The sequence below is a fragment of the Symphalangus syndactylus genome, chromosome 4 (assembly GCF_028878055.3).
Source record: "Symphalangus syndactylus isolate Jambi chromosome 4, NHGRI_mSymSyn1-v2.1_pri, whole genome shotgun sequence".
NCBI lineage: Eukaryota > Metazoa > Chordata > Mammalia > Primates > Hylobatidae > Symphalangus > Symphalangus syndactylus.
This window is the reverse complement of record NC_072426.2, coordinates 56,843,005-56,870,020: the sequence shown is the minus strand read 5'-3', so window position 1 is coordinate 56,870,020 and position 27,016 is coordinate 56,843,005. Positions and strand designations below refer to the sequence as shown.

Here is a 27,016-nt window from a genome sequence, read left to right as displayed (position 1 = left end):
GTCTGACCAAAGTACTGCTGTCTGAGACGTTGGAGGCATACTGTACTCCTCTTCTTCCCTCCCTGTGGAGAAGCCTCAAGTTATATGCCTTCATCCAGTCTTGCAGAACTGTGTCTAATGCAGCAAGATGCCTACCTGTTTTCTTTGTTCCTAGCTGTCTCCAGGCATCCAAACTATGCCTGTTTCATCAGTACTAAGAGTGAGGTGAGAGAGAAACTAGTTCCTTGGATAACACACCATATGGCCAGAATGTTGAAGGCATATTTCACTCTTCTTCTTTCTTCCTTGTCGAGGAGCCTCAGGTTCTGCACCTTCTCCGCTTTCTTGCACAGCCATGTTGGATGCAGTAAGCCACCCACTCCTTTCCTCTCTCCTTAGCCGTTATTGGACATCCAAACTATGCCTGTTCCATCAGCACTCCAGATGAGGCAAGACAGAAGCCAGTCCCTCCCTCGGGCAGACTACCAAAAGCCTGGAGACATTAGATGCATACTTCCCTCTCTCTTTTTCCTTCAGGAAGATGTTACAGGACAAGATGATTTCACTGGGAGCTGAGTTTTGCCAGATTTGGGGAAATACTGATGAAGGTAAAGCGAAATTTCTCTTCTTACCAATTTCAATGTAGCTGTTATTAATTTTGTGGTGGTCCAGGCTACTGCACCTTCTTAACAAAATTCTGGACTTCTTAAAAGGGTATTTTGGTTTGTATATTATTTTTAAATCAATTTTTCTGTGAGGGGTAAAGCCTGAGACTTCTTATTCTGCTGTCTTTCTTATGTTCTCCACAAAATAATCTTAATCAACATATTTTATTTAATATGCTTTTCTTCTTATTTAGTTTAAAACTTCTTTTTGTCCTTTATATTTTTTATTTCTTGTTTTCATATTTAAATGATCTACTTTAAAGCCTATTAATGCGTTAGAGCTAATGAATGTTGTATGCAAATAAAATATATTATTATATGCATCTGCTTTCTATTTTTTTTATCCTTAGGATGTTTGACATTTTCAAGTAAATTTTTTCCCTAAAATCACATGTAAAATCAAGGCATAGAAATACAATAGTAGTATGCAAATTATTTATAAATATAATAAGAAATGGGTAACAAAAAGAAAAGAATAAATATAAGCAATAAATTAAGTAAACTGTAATGACTAAGAGAAAAATTTCTTCTAATTATTTCTCTAATTATAATGTTTTGCTAAAGATAATGCTATTAGAATTATAAAAGCTGAAATCAGTAGCACATAATGTCAATAAATTATTTTGTTTAAACCCCAGAACATCATTTATTGAAGGCTGATACTCATGGATAGAAGAGTCAAAGTGTGAATATATGCACCCTTCTATATAGATTCTGCAGAAAGATATGCTTGGGTCATGACTCAGATGAATTTACTATGAAACTTTGTCTTTGGTAAAGCATCCCATTCTTGGCTCTTCCATATATATATATGGTAAGTTTGGGAGTGGCCTTGCTAGTAAAGAATAAATTATTTACTTGGTTCTAGCTATTTACAAAGTTGCTGGTGACTAATTGCTGGAAAGAAGCTGGGACGTTCTGTGGCCCCTCCATTTTATATCCCCTCCCTTTGGTTCTGTAGGAAATTGAGTTCAGGAAATCTACTAGGAATAAAAATCTTACTTTTTATGCATGTGCATTTTTTTCCAGACAATTTGGAGAGAATTCCCTGAAACATTCACTGTGCAATTCTACTTTCTTGAATACTTACTATAATTACAGTTCATTTCTGATTTACATAAAGACCAATCAGCATGCTAGAGAATTTCTGCTTCAGGTAGTTATTCAAGAAAACAGTACTATGGAAGCTTTACCATCTTCACTTTGTGGATTTCATATCTATTTCTACCTGGAAAAGAAGAGAAAGATAGAGTACAAAATTGCAAAAGGGGTTTTTATAGGCAATGACTTGAAGTGTAGCATATTACTTCTACCTACATTCCATTGTCTGGATGTGGAATTCACTCATATGTGTACACTTAACAGCAAGAAAGATATAGCTAGTTCCCTTAAGAAAAGAGAGAGGTATTCACTCAATAGCTCGATAATTTCTGCCACAATGAAAGTAAGATATGCATTACAAAGTTGTTCTATTCTCTTTTCAAATAATTCTCATTTTAAATTGGTTGCTGAGACATTTCCTTGGAGCATAGTAACAGTTTCTTACTCACTCAACATAATTTCCATAATGCAAATGAAGGAAAATAACTGGTAAATATAGGTTATAGTGTTACTTGTTAAAAGTGTTTTCCACATACAAAATTTTATTTGCATATGGTGTCCTTTGAAAAAGAAGCACTTAAGATTTTTTAATCTCTTAAAGTTAGGCATTTAAATCTAGTTAAATTCAAATTGTGATATATTTTATATAACATCTTCAAAATTTATATCAGTATAAAACAATTTCAGTTAAAAATCTACTGCATACACACCACCTTAGGTCTACTCTATACAAGAAATGACACAAAAAATTCTTCTAGAGTTTGAAACTGTCAGAAAGATTGTTTTCAATCACATGCAGAGGGTTTAAATAATGAAAAAATGATGCTGCAATTTTTTATAATGTTTCTGAAACTGTTACAGCAAAAACACAATTTAAGAAGAAAAAAGATGAGAAAAATATTATTAACAACTAACAATAACAAATAAGAAATTAAGAAATACATTCATTTAAAATTTAATTATTTGGCGTGCTTAAAAACTACAGTTCATGAACTTTTACCTACCTAGACATGGTTTATAATATTCTGTAATTATCAAAATATGTTTCAAAAATGTATTACTTATACAAATATGAGCTATCATTTGGTGAGTAAGACAGACACTTGTAGCTAAAAAAATTCATGTAAAGAGCATATGCATTTCCATATATTAAACAGTGAAAGGCATAACAGAAGAACTTTGCCACTTTACATGAAACATTTTGTTTCTAAACGTTTGAAAAGATTGAATTGGGAGATACAATTCAAGTTGATATTTGAATTGGGGACACGGCCAAACCGTATCAATAACTTTATGTAAATTATTTATATTGATCATTCTTTTGTATCCAAATATATAAACACATAAGTAATATATGTCCTGTCTAGGTTTTGTGTGTGTGTGTGATATTCACTGTAAAAACCTGGTAGAGATTGAGAGGCAAAAATCCTGAGAGTGTGAGGAACCACCTATGACTGTCCCCCTGGAGTTTTTAAGTCTCAGAGTTGTCCACATTGAACCTACAACAATGCATAAATCATAGTTCATGTTTTTCCATATAGGCCCGGGTTTCTTTGGACATTGCTGCTCTGGTATGTTGTGATTATCTGTATTCACCTCTTGCTGTCTCCAATTTAGGGGACAGCTGTTTGACCTGTCACCTCACTGCTCTTATGGTCTAAGAAAACTCATTAATTTATCAATGTCTTCAGTTTTTTAGTTTTTGGACAGAATGATGACTTCCATGCTTCTTACATGCTAGACTGAAAACTGAAAGCCATATGTGTGCTTTCAGAGGATAACTCTTTGTGAAATTATTTAACTAGTACGACCTACTGTCTGTGTAAATATCGCATATATTTACTTTATACAGTCTTCCTTACTCACAATGAAAATCTAAAATATTTATGGTGCTCTATATCAATTCATCACTTCTGTCAGTAAGAGAGAAAGTGAGAAAGAGAGAAAAATGAAGACATAGGCATGCACACACACACACACACACACACACTCACAGAAATAGAAAGGTTGAGAAATGGTAAATGTGTCTAAAACCCAGTACATTTGACCAGTTTCTAGGAAATAAAGTTAAAAAATTACACTTATAAACAATTTTTACATATACGTGTGTGTGTGTATGTTTGTACATATATGTTTAAAAGTATACCCGGTTACATAAAATAAATATCTAATAGATTCCACTGCATTTCTTTTTAGGGACAGAAACAGTGATCTTCCTGAAAATTGGATATATCATACCCATTGAAAATTTGACTCTAACCTATACCTCAACCTCAATTTTTTTTTACTCCTCACACAAAATTCTACAGAGAATTTCTCACCATAACCCAAAATTGCAATCCCCTTCTATAATTACATAGCTTAGAAAACATTCTTTTAACTTTTACAATAACCTTCAATCCCTCATTTTTCTTGCAAACTCCTACTCACCTCTCCAGGCCAAGATAATTTGTCATTCCTTTCTCATAATCAGCTTCCACAACCATGCTTTAATTTACCTCGTTTTTAACCCTTAACAAATTGTTAAAACACAGTGTATTAAACACATTGTTTAATAAACTCAAGTTGTAATCTTTAACACATTGATTTATTTTGTTTGTGTGTATGATTTAACAAGTATTCCCTGAGACCTTAAAAGTAAAAAAACATTTTATTCATCTTCAGATTTATATGTAAGATGCAGAATCAGTGAATGTTAATTGTTAGAAAATGACTTTAATACTGTATTTTATTTTAAATAGCAGCTCTTCAGACAAAATAAGTGAATTTAATAGATACATTAAATAAAAATAAAATTAGTTATTGTCCAGACTTCTTTATATATTCCCATCATGTTTAGTACAATGATAATCTATGATTATCATCATCTTTGTCATTTCCATGGGTATATTTCCACAGGCATATGGTCTTTGTGGGTGAAAATACAGTTATATCAGTGTGTTTTTTTTTTTACAAGTTATTCTCTGTGTTTCAAAGTTGTAGAGTGAATTGGAAAATCCTTCCCTGAGCACTAATTACACTACATTCATATATTCAGTACATCAAAAAGCACATTACATTTTAATTCTTCATTTGCATGTCTATTTCTCTACTGGATTAAATTTATTCAAATAAAGTCAGTGTCTTTTTTTTTTTCTTTAATTCTCAGAAACTACCTGGAATAATGTAATCACTCATAAAATGATTTTTAAATGAATGAACTCATGAATAAGTAAATGAATGAATATTCTTGAATTACCTCTCAAGATTTCCATTTTGAGTCACTAAACTTACGTGCTAAAGAAAATGTAGTTCCAAAAGGTCACTTTAGAGAACATTATAAGATTATAGCAAAGACACTTACTATGAAAAAAAGTCTTTTTTTGAGAAAATAATGTTGAGTTTTAAAAGTGTTATTTACCCATATAAAAATTATGGCTTTTTATTTTATGTGTATGTGTGTATGTGCATGTGTTGGGAGAGAGAGACAGAAAAACAGATAAACAGAGATTATTGAAATAGATAGAAAGACATTGAGACCAGAATTTTAAAACTCAATCAAATACAGAGTGACTGAGAGGAAAAGCGAGGGTGAAGGTTGTAACACTGTATACAGATGACGTGGGAATTTAAACAAAGGCCAAGGGGAGTTTGGAGAAAAATAACATTACCACAAATGGATATTTTTGAGAAGGAGGAAAATTTCTGCTAAGGCAAGGAGATTTTGCATAGATTCTGGAAAGAGCATGAGGATACAGAATAATTTTTTTTCTGTGTACACCATAGAATGGGGCTTCAGAGGACAATAGATATTCAGATGGAGATAGCAAAGTCAGGATTGAAAAGTCAGTGAGATAAAAATTTAATCAGTAGAGGAATCATAGTATTGGAAAGGATACCTAATTGGAGATTATTTTGTTTGTGAGAAGAATGATAGAGATTAATGGAATTGTACAATCAATGAGTGTTAATGTTTCATCTGTGTGAACATATGGCCAGAAAATGTTGAAGACAGATGCTATTAACAAGTCTGCAATGTCTGCTAATGGTAGCAAATAGAATCATGATGCAGTGCTTTTTTATTTTCCCTGGAGGAATTTCTCCCCAGATGGTTTGGGTAGGGTTCCAAATAGATCTTAAAATTAAACGTGTGCTGATAAAAATTGCATCACATTTTAAAGTTCTCAGTTAGGTATTTTCAGCCATTAGTAACCTTTTATCAAGAACAATGTTCAGACATGATATGGTTCAAGTTTTATTTCTATTTATCTTCCACAAAAACTATTTAGAAAAACTAGATATTTAAGTATGACACACTTCTGCCAACAGAATTTATAACTACTAATGCTAATCCTATGAACATCGACAATTGCTTACAAAAATTATTTTATTATTCTTTATATTACTACATGAAAGAAGCCAGTCTAAAGAAAAACAACATGCTACATGATACTAATATGACTTTCGTAAAAACAAATTATAGAGATGGTAAACAGATTGAGAGTTGTCAGTGTTTAAGGGTTGAAGTGGGAGGCAGTTAAATAACTGAAACACAGGGAATCTTTAGGATAATGTAATTATTGTGTTTGATACATAATGTTAAATAAAAAGTATTAAGTATTTTTCAAAACACATAAAATTTTACCGCACAATGAGTACACTTTAATATATGCAATTAAAAAAAATTTAAGTAGTCGATGGAACAGAAATGGAATTCAAAATTTGTCCAGAGAATCTAAATGTAATATAACTGTATGAAATTAATAGAATGAGGGATAAGGTGTTGATGTTAGTAGCTCTGAAAGTGAATAGAATGTATAAGACTAAAGGCAATGGGAGCTTTAGATAAGCACTGTATACTAGTTGATAAAACCATTACCTATAAGGGTGCAGGTCAACAATTTTACAAACATTATACATATATACAGGCATTGGTCAGTTTAGCAAATGGATGGCAGATGTTGGAAGCCATGTTTCTTACATTTAGAATGGGAAGTTACAAATAATCAATAGGAAGTGACTAGAATGATAATCCATGTGGTAATAGATTAGACATCATTATAAATTCATGTTTAATATACACATTGTTACATATAGAAATATTTATAGATGTTTGTATATACACAGGTTTGCACGTACATACATACGTGTGTATGTATATATATATACGTATATATATATGTATATATATGTGTGTATATATATGTGTGTGTGTGTATATATATATATATATATATATATATATATATATGCTTTTGCTCTGGTAGCTGAGGTCTAGAAGGAACATTACCCAAATAGCAACAAGCACACTTAGTTGCCAGTTCCTGGTTTCTAATAACATTATTCAATTAAAGGAATCTGTACACCTTGGAGAAAAGCTGAATATAGCACTGGATTGGAAATAGGCAAGATGAGATTGGAGCATCTTGTATGCCTGAAATTAGGCTCAGGAAAGGAAAAAAAAAGAAACATCATACACACACACACACACACACACACACACACACACACATGAAGATCTCAGTATGTCAAAAGAATACAGGGACCTAACAAATGCATTCCAAATGAGCAAAGTTGGAACAATTTAAACAGCAAGATAATTATACATTCAATTATAGCCATAAAATAAAATAAATATATTTGAGTGTATCATGATATAAATAAATGAATGAATATATAAATAAATGGGGGAGAACAGACTATTATGCAGAAGAATTCCAATAATCAATCTGCCATTAGTAGATAAAGCATAACTTTCTACTTTTTAAGTGTGGGCTGCACATAAAGGCTTCTTTCTAAAGGATACACTACAGAAAGAGAAAAAAAAGAGTAGAATTATAGCAGAGAAATTTACAAACACTACTTTAACTCAGATAATCAACGTTAAACGTGAATAATTATTAGTCATATTGATAGTGTGTAACCCTGATATGATGTAATGAGAATGGCACTTTACTTCGTTTGTCCTCCTCCTCAAAACATATTTCTCCAGTCTAATCATCAGAAAAATATCAGACAAATGTCACTTGAGGTATGTATTAGAAAATATCTGATCAGTAATTCTCAAAACTGTCAAGGTCATCAAAACTAAGAAAAGTCTAAGAGGTTATGACAACCACAAAAAGCCTAAGGAGGCACGACTACTAAATATAAGGTGGTATCCTGGTGAGATCTCACATAAAAAGTGCATTAAATAAAAGTGGAAAATTTGAATAAAATATAGACTTTTGGACCGGGAGTGGTGGCTCACGCCAGCACTTTGGGAGGCCTAGGTGTGTGGATCATGAGGTCAGAAGTTCGAGATCAGTCTGGCCAACATAGTGAAACCTCATCTCTACTAAAAATACAGAAAATTAGCCGGGTGTGGTCATGTGCACCTGTAATCTCAGTTACTCAGGAGGCTGAGGCAGAAGAATCAAGTGAACCCGAGTTTCACAGAGGTTGCAGTGAGCCGAGATCATGCCATTGCACTCCAGCTCCAGTGATAGTGCGAGACTCCATCGCAAACAAACAAACAAAATATATAGACTTTTTGTTAATAATAATGTATCAATAGTGGTTTGTAAATTGTGACAAATGGATCTATCTATTGTAAGATGTTAATAATAGGGATGTGTTAGAGGATGTTAATAACACTGGAGTAAACTATACCAGAGCTCTCTGTAGTCACTTCACCATAATTCTATAAATCTAAAATTGTTTTAAATTAAAAAAAATTAAATTAGTTATCCTTCCATACAACATACACAAAATTAATTGTTGATGTTTTGTAGACATAAATGGGAAAGTTAAAACACTATTGTATTTAGAGGTGTGCATTTAGAAGTAAACATAAGAAAATATTTTCACAACCTTTCAGTAAGAAAAGACTTAGTAAATTGTACAACAGGAAGCACAAACAATGAATGTAAAACATTGATAAATTATAGTATATTACAATTCTGTTAATCAAAATAAAAGATAAAGAGAATAAACAGGCAAGCCACCGAGTGTGAGAAGGAAATGTAAACAGGCTATATAAATACCTTTCAAAAATTAATAAGAAAAAGATATATGACTCAATAGAAAAATGAGGAGAAGCTAATAGGTACATCCCACATGAGTGTACTCAAATGGCAAATAAGCATGTGAAAATGTATTCCTTATTGTGGAATGCAAATTAAAACAAAAATAAAATACTGTTATAACCAAATAGAATGGTCAAAGTGAAAAAAGATGAAATAATACCTAGTATTGGAGAGAATATGGGGCATTTGGAATTCTCATACATAATGGTTGGGAAAATAAATGACACAAACACTTTAGAAAACTATTTGTCAGTAACACTCAAAGATGAAAATATCCATACTATATGATACACAATTGTTTTCATTTTATATGTAATAGAAATGTACAGCTATTAGCATAAAAAGTCGTGACAAGGTATTCACAGCAGAAGTATTCCAATGCACAAAAAATTAAGTATCTAATGATCTAAAATGGATAAATGCACTCTGGTATATGCATATAATTCAATATTATACAGCAATAAAAATGAGCAAATTATTGCTATATGCAGCAACATAGGTCAAACTCAAACAAAAAAGTGTTAAAAGAAAGAAGCCAGACATAAAAGTTTAAGTTTTTACAAAGTACTGTATAGGATTTTTAATATTATTCTGTTCTAAATACCATATAATTAATATTTACTGTCTTTATAGACTATAAATTGTGTAAAGGTGTATCTCAAATGTTTTATACATTTTTACACTTGAGATGTTATTCCAAGACCATGAACTCCCCAAATTTTTATTACAAATAAACTTTTGTATCTTATACAAAGGTAAAGTGGTGAGATTTCTAATTTGGGATACAGCAGTTCAGTCATCCTCCCCCTAAGCAGATACTTAGATTTTAGAATTAATTTAGACATGCTTTAGACATTGTATATTCTAAAACAAAAAAAGAAATTGTATTTTGACTTCAGTAATAAATAAATATGAATTAAATATTCTTCTCCTCAACCCCACACATAGCCAATTTTATAATGCAAGTCTACCATTTTTATTTTTATTTTTCAGTACTCTGTGAGTGTATCAATATCTAGCTAGACATCTATCAATCTATCTATACCTACATATCTGTTTCTAATAGAAGATTAACTATTTCTTTTTCAAAATTATCATTACTTTAGTTTGTTGAAATATATTTTGAAATGTCAAGTAAAATTAGGAAGTGATATTTTAATTTTTGAAAAAATGAATTACAAAATAATTTTAATATACACATAACTATTTCTCACATTATCAATTTTTTTCCTCCCTCTATTACAACTTGACTCATTCAAAACTTTATGACATTTTTCCTAATGCATGGCAACAGTTTCTATCTGGTATCCCTGCTTCCAGTCTTAATTCATTAAATTCATTACTCATTTAGCTATCAGAATTGTCTCAGTTTTTCAATTTTTTAATTTTCAATTATTAAAATAAATTTTATAGTGTAAATTTGAGTTTTACAACATGATATGGGATACATATTGATTGTAAAATGGTTACTATATTGAAGCAGATTAACGTCTATCATCTCATAGTTTCTTTTTTGGTGATGAGAGTGTCTAAAATCTACTTATCCAAAAAAAAAAAAAAAACTACCGTATAATTTTATTAACATTAGTGCTCATCTTATACATTAGTTATCTACCCTTGTTCTTTCACATGTCTGCTATTTTGTATCCTTTGGCCATGTACTCCCATTTTTCTCACTCTTAGCCTTCCCCACAGAGGTGAGCACCATTTCATTTTCAGATAAATATTAATGAAAGTACTTTGCACACTTTATTTAAAACTATAATTTTTTTCAAACAAATATCCCATTTATCTTTATAACAAAAAATACCATTTAGGAAAAAAATTATTAAAATTATAAAGTGTGATGCTTTACATTATACTGACTTCAAATTAAATTATTTAAATTAGTATCTGTTTCATGTCAAGCAGAAAAATACTGTATGAAAACCAGAGAAAAAACACAGGAAAGCCAGTATGCTATTACTAAGGATTCTAAACATATTATGCTAAGTGAAGAAAATTTTAAAATAACATGAGATTTCAAAAGAATATAATAGCAATATTTTATAGTATAATATAATTTATATATTTTTCTGCATAAAAATGGCCATTTATTTAGCAATTTACTACTCTATGTAAGAAAATAGTATATTTTTTCTGAAAAAATAAGCCATTTATTTTTTCAGTTTAGTATTGTAAATGACTTTTTTCTCCATAATTAAATGAATGTAATTTTTAATACAATTAATGTGCCTGCATCAGCCTCTAGTTTAATTGCTAACTTTATAATGCACAATCATAATGTGACTGAAAATTTACTGCTTCATACATGTTTATGAATGAAGTAATCAGATTCACATATATGCAGATTTAAATCAGAGTAATTGTAACAATTTTTAAAAATGAAATCGATTAACTCCTCTTTTCATATTGCCAGTCTTTCTTCCATCTGTGCAAAAAAAAAAATGAATTGGTGTCATAAATCTAGAGGCAGCCAAAAATACAAGCCCACATATAACATCCTACTTATGCAAATAGTGCATCTGCTGCTATATGAGCAGGCCAAAGAATATTTCCAACTAGACTCATACACCCACAATACTGTGAGAATTAAATCAATCAAAACCACATTCTACTAGAAATATATATTTAAAAACTTAAAATATTCATGCAATATAATTATGTACAACCTGCTTATGAAGTTTTTAATTACCCAGCACACATGAATGCCAACTTATGTTTGACCTTTCAATGGCCGATTGTCTCCAGAAAAACCTTTCCCCAAAAAATCCTATCAGTAGAATTTCGTTTTTTGAAAATGTTTTAACATATTAAATATCTTACTATATTAAAACCTTTCCATATTTAACTCCCAAAATTGTAAATTAAATCGAGTAATAAAATATCAGCTTTTTCTTATATTTAAATATTTTATAGTATAAATTTATCTTTTTTGTACATAAGAAAATCTTGGTTATAAATGTACCATGTTTTATTTTAATTTTTATGAACAATGTGATAAGCAATATTTAAGGTAAAAATATAAATAGGGCTTCGTTGTTTTAAAATTTATTTTACATGTTATCACAACCACAGTAGGAAGAAAAAAAATTAAGTTTTTAATTTTTTTTATCATGTGGCAAGAAAGAAACACTCATTCAATAAATGATATGGTCTAAACTCAAAATGAAGTTTTCTGAATTCAGAAGCAAGGGTTTAAACTATGCTGTATGAAGCCTCTACATACATTTCTTCTATATTCAGTGTTTGCAAATTTGCTTATGCACTTGCTTAATAACAACAAACTGATTACTGTCTACCAAAATAAGTAATAAATTATTTGTAGGGTAATCAGATTCTAGTGCTTACTTGGCCATGAACACAGTTCAGTAGCAAATCATAATAATAATCACAAAATTATATAATTTATAAAATTCCATTGATGCTGACTTTCTTTCTTTTTTTTTTTTTTGAGACGGAGTCTCGCTCTGTCGCCCAGGCTGGAGTTTAATGGCACAATCTTGGCTCACTGCGAGCTCCGCCTCCCGGGTTCACGCCATTCTCCTGCCTCACCCTCCCGTGTAGCGAGTAGCTGGTACTACATGCGTGTGCCATCACACCCCGCTAATTTTTTGTATTTTTAGTAGAGACGGGGTTTCACCATGTTGGCCAGGCTGATCTCGAACTCCTGACCTCAGGTGATCCACCTGTCTCGGCCTCCCAAATTTCTGAGATTACAGGTATGAGCCGCCGCACCCTGCCCTGACTTTCTTTTAGAAACTTTTTGATATTTCTCTATACATAGTTATAAGATTGTTTACTATGATTGCTCTTAACCTAAGAGCATAACAATTTGACATCAATAACTGTGACAAGAGGTACAGTAGAAAATGCTGTAAGGGTAAAGCAGTGGAAGTAGGTATAGTTTGAAAAATGTAAAAGGAGCAGAGAGAAGGGTAGTTTGCCCCTCCACTCCAAAGTAGGATATATATCCATATATTGTTTCCAACAGTTAAAATTACTTCTCTAAAATAAACCGCAAATAAACAGCAAATAAGTGCCAAAATGCTGAATATTTTTCTGAGGTTTATAATTTTTATATTTAGATGTTATGTACCTATTTTTTATGTAGCTAATGCTTTTCAGGGTTCAAAATTCAAATGTTACACCATGGTATATTGTGGAAAACCCTCTTCCCAGTTCCTTCACACAGGTATCCTATTGTACCTAAAGGCAAACAATTTTATTAAGTTTTTTAAAAGAAATAGAATTCTAGACATATACATATCCAAGTGAGTGCATTTCTTTCTTTTCCTTCTTTTTATTATACAAATGATATAATATAGTTCAATATTGGGAATATTTTTCATTTTCACAAATTGGCATTTATCTTATAAATCAATTGGAATGAATATATAAATACATCCATCATCACTATTGCTTATTTATACAGATCCATAGGAGCTGTATGTATGATATATGATGCCCAAGGGCTTCATTTTCAGTTCATGCGAAAGCTAGTTGCAAAAGCCAGAAACTACAGATGATGTATTCATCTGAGTCAAAATCATCTCTTAACTAAGCTATTCAAATAGGCTCTTATTGTTTCTCCATCTTTGCTCCTAAGAAAATCCTCATTCCTAGTCAGTCATTTAGAATTCTAAAACAATCATGTCACTTCTATGCTTCAAGTCATAGCATGGTTTCTCATTTTTTCTGCTTACAACTTCTATCTCATCACTCATTATTTTTGTCCTCTCCCTCCATCCTGCAGCCACAAAGACTATATTTATACATAGTTGTTACGTATGAAGCCCCTGCTAGTGTGTCGTGTTCTGTTTTAGATGCTTGGGTCACCGAAGAAATACACACAAAAACGGCTCTACTTTTAATGATGCATATATTCATATGGAGAAAGACAAAAATAAGCTAATATAAAGATAATTTGTCAGATGATAAGTGCTAAGAATGAGAATAAAGAGAGTAAGAGATGTATTGTTCACAGGTTGTCAAAGGAAATTCATGTAGGCTCTGAGGCTGAGCATTCTAGGCTGAAAACAAAGCAGAACAAAGATTCTAAGACAGAAGCATGTTTTGTTTAATAAAGAAGTACAGCCCACTGAATTTAGAAAGAGACTGTGGGTTGGTATGGGGACAAAGATGAAAGTAGGGAGCATATTAGGATGATACTGATGGAAAAGGAAAAACTGATGAAAACAGTGGTGTCATGGATGTGCACAAGCAGTGAAGTGAGTGAAATATGATTGTATTTGTTGATGGTTGCATTTGCTAATGAGGGAGGTGTAAGAAATGATGGAGTAAAGATGACATGAAGATTCTGCACCTGAGCACATATAAGTTCCAGCAATTAAAGCAACATAGAAAGAATATGCTTTTTTATTTTAGTTTTATTTTTTAACGGGGAGTAGTGCAGGAGCAGAGTTCAGTATTAGATGGCTATTAATTACTTAAATAGATTCAAAAAGAAAGTTAAGTACATGAGTAGAAATTTGATGGAGAGATCCGAGCTGTAACTATGATTTTGGAAATCCTCAGAATAGAGATGGTATTTAATGACACAGGACTGGATGGTTCTGTTTTGTGCTTAATACTGGTGTTGGCCTTTTTACAGGGTGTATTTCTTCCTCTTAAGGTGTACCTTCCCTGGAGCTTCAGCCTAATGCCTGAGGTCCTCATTGAGGTCCCTCCACTCTTCCTGTCTAAGCTGAAACTTCAACATCTTCAGGAGTGTTTGACACCTAGTATATCTGCTCAGTTCTGAGCTCTGTAGCGACTCCATGGTTGTACTTTGGAAAACTTGTCATGTGCACGTGAATAATTTAATCTTAGATTATTTAATTATTGACTTTAATACCGCATGTTTAACTAAGATAATTAACATCAGAATATCATCTAAGATTTGTCTTGTGAAAAATCAAGTTTTACCAGAATCTTAATATGAATTATAAAATTAATGGTTTTATTGGGACAGTTTTAGAGATCTGATACTTATTTGTAATTTGCAAATATTCTAAGATGTTGGTCATTAGAGAACATATATGAATAAGTACATGTGGTAGTTAGGAGAGTGGAAATGAATACAAACTCTTAATGGGTTGTTGCAGAATATTCTGACCTTACTGAATAAACACAGAATACATATGCGCACACATTCATAGAATCAGAAAGTCATGAAAAGGCTGAATGTAAAACAAAGAGCATGAGACACCCATGTTCTTAAATTCTATTAGTACTAAAACTTTCAGTTAACATTGCAGAAACATATACATTAGACAATTGTGAATAAACACAGTCCTTAACGTATACACAATCTGAGTTGATCGAAGGACACTGGCAGAAACATTAAAAAACTAATTGTGTGAGATATTTCACTGCAATTTTATATGTTTCTTCAGTATAGTAGCTTTGTTTTCCTACTCGTCACAGGATCTGGGGCCATCTGTTTTTAAAATAATATCTTGCACATAATGGGAGATCTTTACATAAAGTTTGAATAAATTAAGGAAGAATTAATTAGCAAGTCTATTCCTGCTATATGTCATTTAAGCAATTTTTTATTCATCAAAACATACTACTTCAAGCTAATATTACATTAAATGGTTTGTATTAATGAAACCATGGGCCATTACTTAATTCCTGAAATTTAACTCTGCAAAAAATCACTGATTTATACACTATACAAGGTAATATGCTGGTTCATTCTCTGGAACAAATTGCAACTTAATTGAAAATAGTATGAATGCTAATAAGTATAATTCAAGTGAAAAGCCTTAAATTCCATAAGAATTAAGAACGTTTGGTAATTAATATACCAAACTTTTGGTATTTGAAAGTGAAAAGATGTGTTCCTTTAAGAAAAATAATAAAGTTGTCAAGATGAGGAAGAATTAAACATACGTAATATTGGGCCCTAATAGATGAGTGGTGATAACAGAAAGTAACGTCAGACAAGACAACAGAACAGTATGGGATGTTTTCAGGGAGTATTATTTAATCAACCTGGCGTTCTAATGATAGTGACTATGATTTAGCAACCTTACTTTGCCCTAATGTGAGTGGCTTATTAGAAGAGGCTAAGGTCAGAAGTGGGATACTAGTGAGCAAGCTACTGCTAGAGGTGATGAGGTAAGAAACAGGATTTTAACATTAGAGATCTCGTTAATATAAACTAATGGAAAAATTTGCAGTACCATAAAATGTAAATCTCTCCAACTTTTAAATTTATAATTGGCAGAGAAGGAGAAGCTATTGAAGATCTTGATGCTTTGAAACTGTATGAGAGGTGTTGTTATCAAAAGAACTAGATAGGAGAAAAAAGAAAATATATTTTGATGGTAGCTGCTGGATTTAGTTCTGGTTTAAAGTACTTAGACATGAATCTGATCCTGGATTTCAAATGGACCTTTACTGAAAATGTCAAGTGATATTCAGATGCATAAGATTGAACACTACAGCATCTTCTTTCAATAATTTGATTTACTCACCCTTATTTAAAGAATTGAATCTTTCTGTTATCAAGCCTCTTTTTCACCAATTAATTTGACTCAGGACAAAAAGTGGTGTTTGATATTTTCAACTTTAAATAAGTCAATTTTCCTGCATGCTTAAATATTCTGTTATCTTGGATTCTAATGAAGGACCTATAACTACGTATTTAATATTTGGTAAATTTATACAGATTTAACATATTATTGAAATAAGATTGTATAAACTAAACAAGAAAATAGACTAAAAATATTGTCTCAAAAAGAACAATTCTTGCTATGCTTTTCTTATATTTATATTTTATTCATGTAAGCTGTTTTCTATCCTGGAAATATCATCCTCCTACTCTCCACCTTCTTTTCACCCTTCACTCTTGTTTTTCAATGCTCAGCTAAAATTAAACCCCTCAAACAGGCTTTCAAAGCTCAGTGTATAATCATCTGTTATTTCCTGCTTCCTCAGTATTAACTTTTTATATATTGTATGTCTTGTTATATGTATAAATGTTTATTTCCTAAATCACCAGTACACTGTAAACTCTATGAAGTTAGAAGTGTAAAATCAACACCTAATTTGATATTTATTCATAATGAGAATTTAACATATTTTTGCATCAATAAATGAATATAGGTTAGCAGACCAGTAAAATACACATTTCACACGCTGGCAAGTGATTTATTGATCACATACCAATTCAAATACTGGAACATCTTATTTCAAAGAATATGAAGCATTTGTGGCAAATATTCACAAATTTGTTAGTATATTTTAATTCTTATTTTATAGCTCAGTTTTATTTTTGATAAATATACAAAACTCTCAAAATCTGAATATTCCGTTTGCAAGCTGCTCTTATCTAATAATCTTACTTTCATTTCCTTTTGACATCTTCTACCTTAACCATTAATTTTGCTATTTTTAATTGGCACAGCCATATTTTGCATCATTCTAGTTTGTGCCTATCATATGGAAATGCAGAAGTGTTATCTGTGACTATTTGGATTTTATAATTAATTTGAACTATTTGAAGTGATTTGTTCATGGAGTCATTGGAGAGGCATAATATTATTAAAAGCCAGATGTTGGCACATTTTACATGCTTAACAGGCACAAAACCATTTTCTAGTGGAAACATTTTAAAAATGGTTTTGGTTCCCCTGTACGGATTATCAATTCAAGTAATCTCACTTACTTTTCTTACTTTACATGGGGCAAGTATATTGATACCTGAAACTGCATTTGAAAAATTTGGGAAAACATAGCTCTTTCTGGCAAATAGACTTTACTAATTACACATACCTTCAATATCTTAATGGGAAATTGAAAGATATCTCAATTGTATTGCTTGAAAACCAGAAATGCCAAGTTATATTTCTCAATAAATAAAATTATCTCTTATTTTACTTTGGCCATTTATTATTTTACTTCATTACAATATACTTTTTTTGAGACAGAATCTTGCTCTGTTGCCCAGGCTGGAGTGCGGCGGCATGATCTCGGCTCACTGCAAGCTCCACCTCCCGGGTTTACACCATTCTCCTGCCTCAGCCTCCTCAGTAGAACCACATTTGTAATCTTCATTTTTAACTGTGCATTTGCTTAAATATACCATAGTTGCTACACATGAACAAAAAAATCAAATGTTCTAAGTTGCTATCGAATGCAATTCTAAAATTAGCTTACTTCAAAGAGTGCACTAATTTGGCTAAATTATAGAAATGTCTCTTTTTAACAAAATATAGCACATTGGGGAAACATGATTTTTAGAACATTATTATAAGTGTTGTAGATATGGTCTGAGAGAAAGGCTATTTCTTCAATGAAAAATTATTAAAAATACTACTCAGCATTAAGAAAAGGAATAAACTATTGTTTCACACTACAATTGTGATAAATCTCAAAATAATTATACTAGATGAAAGAAACCAGGCAACCAAGAGTACATACTGCATGAAATCATTTATATAAAACTCTAGAAAATACAAACTACTCTATATAATGAAAGAAAACACATCAGTGGTTACATGAGAAGGAGAGCTTTGGGAGGGAGAGAGGAATTTAAAAAGGTCTTGTTGAAGAACTAGACATGTTCACTATTTCAATTGTGCTGATGGAATCATGAGTATATCCACAAGCCAAAATGTATCAAATTCTACACTTAAAATATGTACAGATTTATTATATTTCAATAATAACAATAGAGCTGTTGAAATAATAGATTGAAAACTACCACTACTAATAAATAAATGTTTACTGAAAAGTAAGTTTACATCTCTGTGAACACTAATTGAAGAATCAAAGAGGAAAAAAATTGAGGAGAAAGGTAAGATAAAAGTGGAAATTATTACCAACTTTTGAGTGTCAAACAGTTTTTTAGCACTTTAGAAGCATTATCTTTTTAATGCTTATATCAAAATATTAACAAAATAGAAGCTTAACTGACAATAAGCAGAATACTTGAAGTTCACAGTCAAGTATCCCTGAAAAAGCTTGATTCATCTATACCTATTTATATGTTCAATTTTAAATATTTGAGAAAAGAATAACAGCTCCAGAAGGAGGCAGAAAAAATGGCTGAATAGGAGTTTATCCCCACAAGAACATCAAATGGAACAACTATCCATACAAAAAAGAAGGACCTTCATAAGAATCAAAAATTAAGTGACTGAACATAGCATCTAGTTCTAACTTCAAATCACTGAAAGAGGCAGTGACAAGAATAGAAAAGACAGTCTTGAATTGCCAACTCCACCCATTCCCTATTCCATAACAGTAGCCACTTGGTGCTGAGAGATATCTATGCACTTAGGGAGACAGACAGCACAGTGAATGTGGAACTTTTCATTGGCAATCAGTGCTCCCTATCACAGCAGAAAACTACACTGAGCAGAACTTACTCAACACCTACAGAGGAAGCATTTTTAGACCAGCTCGTGCCAGAGGAGAATCACCCATCCTAGCAGTTGAAACCTGAGGGCCGTCAAGCCCCACCACCATGAGCCAAAGTGTTACAGGGTTCTAAATAAACTTGAAAGGCAATCTAGGTGACAAGGGCTGCAATTCCTGGCCAAGTTCTGGTGCTGTACTGATCTCAAAGCCAGTGTACTTGAAAGCGTATGTGACCTAGAGACATCAGCCATGGTGGTCAAGGGAGTCCTTGTGTCACCACTCCCCTAAAGCCAGGCAGTGCAGCTCAAAGCTTTGGGAGAGACTCCTTCCTTCTGCTTGAAGAGAGGAGAGGAAAGAGTAAAGAGGACTTTGTCTTGAAATTTAGATACCAGGTCAGCCACAGTAGGATAGGGCAACAGGAAGAGTCCTGAGACCCCTGTTGCAGGTTCTAGCTTCAGGATGACATTTCTAACCACATCCTGGGTCAGAAATCCAGGCAGGATTCATCAACTGCTAACTAAAGAGATCTTGGGCACTGAATAGCCAGCATTGGTAGTCAGGCAGTACTAATCATGGGCCTTTGGTAGGACTTAAACATGTGCTGACTTTGAGTGTGACCCAGCACATTCCCAGCTGTGGTGACTACTGGAAGGGACTCCTGATTGAGAAAAGAAGAGGGAAGAATAAAGGGGACTCTGTCTTATAGCTTAGCTACCAGCTTCGCCACAATGGGGTAGAGCACCAAGTGGGCACTTGGGGTCCCCAATTCCAGACCTTGATACTTGGATGGCATTTCTGGACATGCTGTGAACCAAAGGTGAGTTCACTACCCTGAAGGGAGAGTCGCAGACCTGGGAGCATTCGCCACAAGCTGAACAAAGATCCCCTGGGCCTCGAGTGAACATCAGTGGTAGCCTGGCAGTACTTGCAGTGAGCTTGGGGAAGTGGTGGCCACGGGAGGGACTTTGCTACTTGTGGAAAGGGAGGAATTAGTGAGAAAGACTTTCTCTTGTGTCTTGGATGCTAGCTCAGCTGTAGTAAAATGGAGCAAAAGTTAGATCCATAAGGTTTTGGAGGCTAGGCCCTGGCTCCCCAGTGGCATCTCTGGACCCACACAGAGCCAGGGGGAGCTCATTGCCCTAAAGGGAAGCGGACAAGCCTCACTGGCTTTGCCACCTGCTGATTGTAGAGAGCTAGGGCCTTGAAGAAACATAGACAGTAGCCAGGCAGTGGTTTCCAAGGACCTTGGGTGAGACCCAGTACCAAGCTGCCTTAAGCTCTGATCCAGAACTGTTCCAATAGTGGCGGCCACAGGAATATTGTGTCACCCCTCTTCCAGATTCAGGCAGTTTAGCACAAAGAGAGACTCCCCATTTGTATGGGAGAAAGTAAGGGAAGGGAATCAGAGTCTCTGCCTCGCAATCATAAGAGCTAAGGCAGTACCTCTACAAGTCTGCAAGAGACACATCATTACTGGGTTTGGGGTGCCCCAATTCCGATATGGCTGCAGTGACCAAAAACCAATATAACAACACTCAAGTCCTCTCCCTCCACCCCACTATTTTTTTTTGAGATGAAGTCTTACTCTGTCACCCAGACTATAGTGCAGTGGCGCAATCTCTGCTCATTGTAATCTCCGCCTCCCAGGTTGAAGCGATTCTCCTTCCTCAGCCTCCTGGGTAGCTGGAACTACAGGCATACACCACAACACCTGGCTAATTTTTGTATTTTTAGTAGAGATGGGGTTTTTCCATGTTGGCTAGGCTGGTCTCAAACTCCTGGCCTCAAATGATCTGCCTGCCTTGGCCTCCCAAAGTGCTAGGATTACAGGCATGAGCCACTGCACTCAGCCCCAAGTACCTCTGAATACCTGGAAAGCCTTCCAAAGAAGGATGGGTATAGATTATTCAACTCTTCAATTGAATATGCCCACATCTAATATAGTTTGTTCTCTCATATAATTATAACATAAAATTAAATTAAATATTACTTATTTGACTAAATATTAATTGTATTAAAGTATTGGGAAAGCTAAAGTTTAGTTGTTTCACTAGATAGATTTAATTAATCAACCCTTAACTAGCCTGATCAAAAGAAAAAGAGAAAAGAGAATACAAATCAATAAAATCAGGATTGGATAGTGAAAGATGTTATCACCAGAGATCTTATAGATTTTAAAAAGACATTAAGAGACTAATAAAAATCCTTAATAACTTACATGAAATAAGGTTTTTGAAAAAATAACTTGCCAAAACTGACATAATATGAAACAGATAATCTGAATACCTTAACAACTGTGAAATCAATAAAATTCACAAGCTTTCCAATGAAGAGAAGTCTAACCCAGTTTGTTTCATTGATGAATTATTTGAAACAAATAATAAACACCTTAGGCAATTTTTTTTTTTTTTTGAGACCTATTCTTGCTCTGTCACCCACGCTGGAGTGCAGTGGCATGATCTCGGGTCTTGGCTCACTGCAACCTCCTCCTCCTGGGTTCAAGTGATTGTCCTGCCTCAGCCTCTTGAGCACAGGCATGTGCCACAACACCTGGCTAAATTTTGTATTTTTAGTAGGGACAGGCTTTCACCATTTTGGCCAGGCTGGTTTTGAACTCCTGACCTCAGGAGATCTGACCGCCTTGGCCTTCCAAAGTGCTGGGATTACAGGCATGAGCCACCCCATTTGGCCACCTTAGTCAAATTCTATTGGAAAATATTAGTAGGAATGCTTCTGAGTATAAGGGTAGCATTCTAAATCAAAGACACAAGAAAGATACAGGTATTGGGGAAAGATTATTTCTGGCAGAAAGAACTCCTACAGTGAAACTGGCATAATGTCACTTCGGCTTTAATTTCTTTGTCAAAATAATCATGTTTTACTTACGCAAAATAATAAAGGTAAGAATGACCACTGACTTGTCATTAGAAAAAAAAAAAATTCTAGCCAGAAGACAATGGAACAGCATCATTAAAGTGCTGGGGAAAATATCAACATATATATTTAAATCCAGTTAATCTCTTCCAAAAATAAGGTAAAATAAATGTTTCTAGATAAACAAAAGCTGTGAGAATTTTTCCACTGCAGATCTGCATTTCAAGAAATTTAAATATTAAATTTTCACTTTCAGGATAAAAAGAAAATGTTATTAGGTAAAAATGCAAATAAATTTACTCAAAGAATGGATATTATGGAAGTAATAACTTCGTGGATTAATACTACATATTTTACTTCCTAATTTTATGAAATCCTAAAAAGTCCACTGACTGTTAAAAGTAAAAATTGTGCTACAAAGAAATTAGTTATTATGTATTTTGATGTAAATTTTATGCCAATAGCAGTGCAAAGAATGAGAGAAGGAAAAATGTGAATATACGTTTCTATAATTCTTATATTGTAGAGTGTTATCATTTGAAGGCAAATTGGGTATGTTAAAGTTGCATATTATAAATCATACAGCATCTAATACAAAATAAGATACAGATAGTATATTTAATAAGCCAGATGCTATTAATAAGAAAAAGAGGAAGTTATTAGACTTATACCCAATCATATCTATAATTACATTAAATATAAATGGAATAATAATACTGTTTATGATATAGAGAATATCAGTAAATAAAATGACAGTAACTGTCAACAATAAATATGTATGCTTTAAATATGAGAATAAAGAGATAAAAATAAAATTATGGAAAAAGATATAATATGTAAATACTAATCACAAGCAATCTGGAGTGGCCATAGTAATACAAAATCATGGACTTCAGGCAAAGAAGCATTCCCAGAGATAAAGATAGACATTTCATGTGATGAAAGAAGATAGATATTTCACACATATAACAAGAAGTTATAATAATCCTGTTTTTGCTCCTTATAAAAGAGCTTAAAATTCCATAAAAGCAAAAGTCACAAAAATAAAAGAAAAAAACATGAAAATAATATCAATTACTTTTAGTGATGTCAATACTGCTGACTCAATAGATGATATACAAGACATGAACTATGCTGTCAATCAACTTGACCTGAATTACTTTTATAGGACACTATAACTAATGACTGCAGAATACACATTGATTTCAAGTACACATTACATTACTGGTGATAAAATAAGCCTGAATCAATATAAAGGAATTAAAGCATACACATATATTCTTGAACAAGTTTAGAATTACATTGGAAATTAATAATTTTAAAAATCTCAAATACCATTTTTTAAAAAAACACTATGAAGATTGATGGTTACAAGAAAAAATGATAATGAAACATTTTTTAGTGAAATGATAAGAAATTAACAAAGCATTATTTGTGGGATGCGGATATAGCAATGCTGTAAATGATTATATCAGAAAAGTAAAAAGATTCAAAATCAGCTATCAAAGATTCCAACTCAATAAACTAGTAAATGAAGAAAAATTTCAAAGCAAAGCAAATAGAAGGAAATCCTAAAGGTAACAGCAAAAATAAATTAAGAAGTTGACTACCAATAGCACAGAAGGTAGAATTCTAAGGACACTAATACTCCTACGTTCTGGTACACATGCCCTGGGAGGAGTTCATAGACTAGAAAATGGCAAAATAGGAGGGTGGAGCCAAGATGGCCGAATAGGAACAGCTCCGGTCTCCAGCTCCCAGCCCCAGCGACACAGAAGACGGGTGATTTCTGCATTTCTGCTTGAGGTACCGGTTTCATCTCACTAGGGAGTGCCTAACAGTGGGTGCAGGACAGTCGGTGAAGCGCACTGTGCGCGAGCCGAAGCAGGGCGAGGCATTGCCTCACTCGGGAAGCGCAAGGGGTCAGGGAGTTCCCTTTCCTAGTCAAAGAAAGGGAAAACAGACGGCACCTGGAATATCGGGTCAGTCCCGTCCTAATACTGCGCTTTTCCAACGGGCCTGGAAAAACGGCACACTAGGAGATTGTGTCCCGCACCTGGCTCGGAGGGTCCTATGCCCACAGAGTCTTGCTGATTGCTAGCACAGCAGTCTGAGATCACGCTGCAAGGCGGCAACGAGGCTGGGGGAGGGGCGCCCGCCATTGCCCAGGCTTGCTTAGGTAAACAAAGCAGCCAGGAAGCTCTAACTGGGTGGAGCCCACCACAGCTCAAGGAGGCCCGCCTGCCTCTGTAGGCTCCACCTCTGGGGGCAGGGCACAGACAACCAAAAACTCAGCGAGAACCTCCACAGCCTTAAATGTCCCTGTCTGACTGACAGCTTTGAAGAGAGTAGTGGTTCTCCCAGTACGCAGCTGGAGATCTGAGAACGGACAGACTGCCTCCTAAAGTGGGTCCCTCACCCGTGAGCAGCCTAACTGGGAGGCACTCCCCCAGTAGGGACAGACTGACACCTCATTCAACCGGGTACTCCTCTGAGACAAAACTTTCAGAGGAACTATCAGACAGCTGAATTTGTGGTCTCACGAAAATCCGCTGTTCTGCAGCCACCGGTGCTGACACCCAGCCAAACAGGGTCTGGAGTGGACCTCTAGTAAACTCCAACAGACCTGCAGCTGAGGGTCTTGTCTGGTAGAAGGAAAATTAACAAACAGAAAGGACATCCACACCAAAAACCCATCCGTACATCACCATCATCGAAGACAAAAAGTAGACAAAACCACAAAGATGGGGAAAAAACAGACCAAAAAAACTGGAAACTCTAAAAAACAGAGCACCTCTCCTCCTCCAAAGGAACGCAGTTCCTCACCAGCAACGGAACAAAGCTGGATGGAGGATGACTTTGATGAGTTGAGAGAAGAAGGCTTCAGACGATCAAACTACTCTGAGCTACGAGAGGAAATTCAAAACAATAGCAAAGAAGTTAAAAACTTTGAAAAAAAATTAGAAGAATGGATAACTAGAATAACCAATGGAGAGAAGGGCTTAAAGGAGATGATGGAGCTGAAAGCCAAGTTTCGAGAACTACGCGAAGAATGCAGAAGCCTCAGTAGCAGATGCGATCAACTGGAAGAAAGGGTATCGCTGATAGAAGATGAAATGAATGAAATGAAGAGAGAAGGGAAGTTTAGAGAAAAAAGAATAAAAAGAAATGAACAAAGCCTCCAAGAAATTTGGGACTATGTGAAAAGACCAAACCTACGTCTGATTGGTGTACCTGAAAATGATGGGGAGAATGGAACCAAGTTGGAAAACACTCTGCAAGATATTATCCAGGAGAACTTCCCCAATCTAGCAAGGCAGGCCAGCATTCAGATTCAGGAAATACAGAGAACGCCACAAAGATACTCCTCGAGAAGGGCAACTCCAAGACACATAATTGTCAGATTCACCAAAGTGGAAATGAAGGAAAAAATGTTAAGGGCAGCCAGAGAGAAAGGTCGGGTTACCCACAAAGGGAAGCCCATCAGACTAACAGCTGATCTCTCAGCAGAAACTCTACAAGCCAGAAGAGAGTGGTGGCCGATATTCAACATTCTTAAAGAAAAGAATTTTCAACCCAGAATTTCCTATCCCGCCAAACTAAGCTTCCTAAGTGAAGGAGAAATAAAATACTTTACAGACAAGCAAACGCTGAGTGATTTTGTCACCACCAGGCCTGCCCTAAAAGAGCTCCTGAAGGAAGCACTAAACATGGAAAGGAACAACCGGTACCAGCCCCTGCAAAAACATGCCAAATTGTAAAGACCATCGAGGCTAGGAAGAAACTATAGCAACTAATGAGCAAAATAACCAACTAACATCATAATGACAGGATCAGATTCACACATAACAATATTCACGTTAAATGTAAATGGGCTAAATGCTCCAATCAAAAGACACAGACTGGCAAACTGGATAAGGAGTCAGGACCCATCAGTGTGCTGTATTCAGGAAACCCATCTCACGTGCAGAGACACACATAGACTCAAAATAAAGGGATGGAGGAAGATCTATCAAGCAACTGGAAAACAAAAAAAGGCAGGGGTTGCAATCCTAGTCTCTGATAAAATAGACTTTAAACCAACAAAGATCAAAAGAGACAAAGAAGGCCATTACATAATGGTAAAGGGATCAATTCAACAAGAAGAGCTAACTATCCTAAATATATATGCACCCAACACAGGAGCACCCAGATTCATAAAGCAAGTCCTCAGTGACCTACAAAGGGACTTAAACTCCCACACAATAATAATGGGAGATTTTAACACCCCACTGTCAGCATTAGACAGATCAACGAGACAGAAAGTTAACAAGGATATCCAGGAATTGAACTCAGCTCTACATAAAGTGGACCTAATAGACATCTACAGAACTCTCCACCCCAAATCAACAGAATATACATTTTTTTCAGCACCACACCACACCTATTCCAAAATTGACCACATAGTTGGAAGTAAAGCTCTTCTCAGCAAATGTAAAAGAACAGAGATTATAACAAACTGTCTCTCAGACCACAGTGCAATCAAACTAGAACTCAGGATTAAGAAACTCAGTCAAAACCGATCAACTACATGGAAACTGAACAACCTGCTCCTGAATGACTATTGGGTACATAATGAAATGAAGGCAGAAATAAAGATGTTCTTTGAAACCAACGAGAACAAAGACACAACATACCAGAATCTCTGGGACATGTTCAAAGCAGTGTGTAGAGGGAAATTTATAGCACTAAATGCCCACAAGAGAAAGCAGGAAAGATCCAAAATTGACACCCTAACATCACAATTAAAAGAACTAGAAAAGCAAGAGCAAACACATTCAAAAGCTAGCAGAAGGCTAGAAATAACTAAAATCAGAGCAGAACTGAAGGAAATAGAGACACAAAAAACCCTTCAAAAAATTAATGAATCCAGGAGCTGGTTTTTTGAAAAGATCAACAAAATTGATGGACCACTAGCAAGACTAATAAAGAATA

The 27,016-nt window shown here is 34.2% G+C and overlaps 1 long non-coding RNA gene across 1 annotated transcript in view; it reads left to right on the top strand.

Annotated features, from left to right (window-relative positions):
* The first annotated feature begins 539 nt into the window (after positions 1 to 539).
* The window catches only part of LOC134736472 (uncharacterized), a 334,617-nt gene continuing 308,140 nt past the window's right edge, over positions 540 to 27,016 (top strand). The window contains exon 1 of the long non-coding RNA XR_010120498.1: positions 540 to 587. This is a non-coding gene — a long non-coding RNA (uncharacterized lncRNA). The remainder of the gene's footprint in view (positions 588 to 27,016) is intronic.